The sequence below is a fragment of the Lolium rigidum genome, chromosome 6, assembly GCF_022539505.1.
Source record: "Lolium rigidum isolate FL_2022 chromosome 6, APGP_CSIRO_Lrig_0.1, whole genome shotgun sequence".
Taxonomy (NCBI): domain Eukaryota; kingdom Viridiplantae; phylum Streptophyta; class Magnoliopsida; order Poales; family Poaceae; genus Lolium; species Lolium rigidum.
Window position 1 is genome coordinate 294893401 of NC_061513.1, and position 4588 is coordinate 294897988.

The 4588-nt window shown below is 42.7% G+C and overlaps 1 long non-coding RNA gene across 1 annotated transcript; it reads right to left on the reverse strand.

Annotated features, from left to right (window-relative positions):
* Positions 1-2701: 2701 nt before the first annotated feature.
* On the reverse strand, positions 2702-3886 carry LOC124662254. The gene is made up of 3 exons (XR_006990367.1): positions 3669-3886; positions 3493-3583; positions 2702-2925 (listed from the first exon to the last, which is right to left on the reverse strand). It is a non-coding gene; the product is annotated as an uncharacterized LOC124662254 (long non-coding RNA).
* Between the last annotated feature and the right edge of the window lie 702 nt (positions 3887-4588).

The following is a 4588-nucleotide window of genomic DNA, read 5'->3' on the forward strand; positions in this document are numbered from 1 at the left end:
ATGCAGGCAGACAACGAGTAGCAAATATTGCATTGACAGGTAACAAGATCTAAAATATATTTTTCTAAGATTTAAGGCAAAGCAGCAGATCAAAAATCTACATGAGGCATGGCTAGTACACACTCGCACCTTAATAGAGAATGCCCTGACGCAGCTCATCTAGTGCTTGCAATATCCAAAAAGAAAATAGGATCAAAGACAACACAGTTATTCAAACTTAGTGAGCTCTTAGTCTTAGTACATATGACCAGAGGAAAGCAGCAAACATAGGGTCAGGTGCCATCTTACCATTAGCAAATATCTGCATATATATCTATACGCTATATCACTATTACTCCCTCCGGTCCTTTTTAATTGACTCGGATTTAGTACAAAGTTGTACTAAATCTGAGTCAATTAAAAGAGACCGAAGGGAGTACATGTTAAGACTGCCTTGTTTTGCTTGGCACCTCTTACAGACATGTCCTAATGCTAACAATTATTCAATCCACGTAGTAGGTTGCTTAAATCCTATAAAAATCTGATGGTGTGCTGCAGATTTGAACAATACCAATGAAACATGGCCAGAAAAAAACATGTCTTGCTTGCTAATATATCTCAATACGACTCTGATACGTCATTCTGAGATGCGTTAGAAGCAAAGCAGCAAACCAATCTGGACTGCACGAGTGAGTATCTTAACAAACATTACTCTGGAATTAGCAAATGTTCCTCTGATTACATACACACACGAGGCGAGGAGCTGCAGTCTCCTACAAACCAATCTTCTGAAATAAGCTTGCAGTAAATTATATAATCGTGCAGCATCTATAGGCTGTAGGAAGAGAGATAGAGACCATGTGTAGAAGAAGTCTCACCGGCGAGGACTTCCGACGAGACCGTGAGTAGCTAGGCCGGTCATGGGGAAGGAGGGCCCTTCGTGGCTAGCCGTCGCGTCATGGTTGCCGGCAGCCCACTCGTCGGCGTGCTGCAGCAAGTCGACGGGGCCACGCGGCCGGCGAGCTCGAAGGGGACGCGCGCGCCGGTGCCGGCGAGCTCGACAGTCGCGCCATCGTCGATGCAGGAGGAGGGGAGCCTGGGCGGTTTGCTGTGATCCGAATAGCAGGGAATGGAATGAGACGAGGGAAGCCGAAGAAATCGCGGCTACTATTTCCTTCCATTAATTAAGGTTGTTTCTTGTTTTTAGGGAAGCCCGTTAATTAAGCCCTCTAATCAAGGTACGATTAATTACCTCTCGGGGACACAAACAAATCCCATATCTATCGCGTGGACACAAATAAATTCCGTGGACGCACAAAATGTATTGAGAAAAGGTACTTTCCCTTTCTTTTCCTTTTGAGAATTGGAAAGAAGCTAATTGCTCAGAATGCTTTATTGAGAAAACATACATACTTCCTTTATTGAGAATTCTTTGCTGCAGATTTCTCAGGAGAAACCAAAGAATTCAAAATAAAGAGATCAAGGCACGCCTTTTCACTAAAGAGGTCAAGGTTCAAATGTACAAGCTTTGGAGCAGATCACGCTACCTAGCTGGTACTCTGCCGATCAAATTCAATCGATGCAAGAGTTGGCAATCGCTCGCGATTAGTACATACATCGCGTGCATCAATAAAATACAAACAGAGGTACTAGTACATTGCTTACCAGCCATCTCCGGAGTCAGCAACACAACATATATATGCTTTTAGAAATAATGCCACAACACCATGTGCACACTAGGGGAAATATTCAAATAACAGCACACAATCAATTCTGGGAAAATATATTACACGTCCAAATCAAACATGGCTCGCATCAGAGATCAATTCCATCTCTCTCTGCAGAACAGCAGCAAACAAACCGATTTTACAGTACACACATCAGCTGGTTCGTTTTCATTCAAGGATGAATGCATAATCTGTAGATTGTCCGCTCCATGGCCATAGGCACACATCAGCTGGTTCGTTTTCATTCAAGGATGAATGAATAATCTGTAGATTGTCCGCTCCATGGCCATAGGCGACCTTGAGCCCGCTTCACAGCCGTTGTGCCTGCCTTTGCTGCGAGCAGGCTCGACGCTCTTCTGGCTCCATGTTTAGCAGAAGCCCAACTGAATCTAGCTCTCGCTTGGCTCAATAGCCTGCATTAAAGCGGAAGGAAACGTTAGCTTGCCAGATTCTAGTCAGCTTCTCATGAGCATGTGGATACAAAAAGCAAATAAAGTTTCATCGAAGTTGCAACCTCCAAAAGAATAGCCCCTAGAATGCTTAATACATCAACCAGGACAATACGCTCGGCGTTTTAGCTAACGAGCTGTCACAGCTAGCCATCGAGGATAAAATACAGTGGCTAATATATATCCCAGGAAACAAAGATTGGCTACATTAACAGTTTCACGCATCCAAACAGTAAACTGGCATGCTTCAACTAGAATTGACCCCAAACTGACAAGATTTGAAATAGCAGCACACATCACTAGTATAAGGAGAATGGTCCATCTCATGTAAAGAATGCAGAATTTGCAAGTAGAATCTACATATATGGATACATACTTAAGCCTGAACTGAGCAATACCAACCATTCATATAAATCGATCAGAGATAACGACCACACAATACCAACCAGGGATATTCATATTCAAGTAACAGCAAGATTAGGCCTATAACACAAAACTATCAATTACCAGGACTAAATATTAGCACCAGGAACTCTAATAACCAGACCGACGTGTCAGATTCTTAGAGACAAGCCTTAGAGACTAGGTGACCAGATGATCATCATCACCATAATTCAAATAGGCGTCTCCGGCTCGATGGCCGGAGCATAGTACAGCCACAAAACACATGGGAGCCAGAGAATGTAGAGATAAACCAGTAGCTCACCCGAGAGGTCGTAGCCAAGGCAGGGTGTCTCCGCCAAATTCAAGATGTCCTGTAGCCTCCCAACCTTCAGCACAATAGAATAGCCATCAGTACGAATTAAAAAAGTGATTCAATTAGTGTAATGCCATAGATAAAAAGGAATAAAATGAAAGCTTCTTGCTTTTCAATTCCAGAACAGCATGCCATAAGGCTAATACATCAACTATTGATGATATATGGTGACGTTTATCTAGAACGCAATAATTATATCCAAAGAGAAAAGAGACCATACAATGTGAGAGAGAAAATAAGGTGATTAAAGGGGAACATACATAAAAGGTAATGCGGGAAAGTTAGAATAAACTAAAGTACTGCACTTTTAACCGTCCCTTTTTATTCAAGTTCTGCGGCTAGACATTATAATGTACATCTGCACAACAAAGCTGACCAGCAGATACATGAACAATAAAAGAATGGGTTAGTTACCGATCATAACATGCTTAAAAACTATAATCAATAGAGGTTCAGCATTCTTAACCATCTATTTATACTCCAGAAAGCTCTACCTCTAACACCTTCGTTATGCATGTGCGGCGCATGAACTTGAGCAAGAAGAGAAAAACAGGGGATAAACAAGAACCAAAGGAATCACCTATAGATGGTATCGTCACAGATGCTGCTCTCTCTACAGCAGAATTAAGGAACAAATTAGTGCTGTAAGTGGTCTTCGCCTTCCAGCCTCCCTGCCAAGCAAAACCAAGCATACAAGTAAACAAAACAGAACTGGTCCGAAAATAGCTAGCTAGTGTAGAGGGGAAACAACATTACCTTGAAAGGGACAAGCTTCCATGGCCACGCCCTTTGCCTCCTGAGACACATCGTGGGTCTCCTCCGCCACCTCCTCGACACTAGGATCTCCCATCTTCCATGCAAAATATCATCAGGCCATCATGTTTTAAACTCTCATCATATAAGCATCAAGTGTAAACCAAAGGTATCTGAATATTAACATAGTTCTCACTGCAGAGTGCAGACGATACTACATTACAAACTAAGACCGCTTCTATATAGTATACAGAAAAGGGAGGCATCTTTAATTTGGTTCCGATGCCGAAGAGCTCCTTCAACCATCAATTACCAAGACTAAATATTAGCACCCGGACCTCTAATAACCTGGCCAGCGTGTGACATTCTTAGACACAAGCCTTAGAAATTAGGTGACCAGATGATCGTCATCACCATAATTCAAATAGGTGTCCCCGGCTCGATGGCCTGAGCATAGTACAACCACAAAAAACATGGGAGCCAGAGATTGTAGAGGTAAACCAGTAGCTCTCCCGAGAGGTCGTAGCCAAGGCCAGGCGTCTCGGCCAAATTCAAGACATCCTGTAGCCTCCCAACCTTCAGCACGATAGAATAGCGGTCAGTACAATTTTAAAAATGATTTAATTAGTGTAATGCCATGGATAAAAAAGAGTAAAATGACAGTTTGTTGCTTTTCAATTCCAGAACAGCATGCCATAAGGCCAATACATCAACTTTTGATAAATTTTTAGACGTTTATCTAGAACGCAATAATTATCACCAAACAAAAAAGACACCATACAGTGTGACAGAAAATAGGCATATTTGTAGTGAAAAGGATACCCGCACTTGACCACTGCAACTTTATCTTAAAGAGGTTGGGGAGGAGGTTGGGGAGGACGGCCGGCCGGCCGTAGATGGGGAAGGAGGTGGAGGGAGGAGCG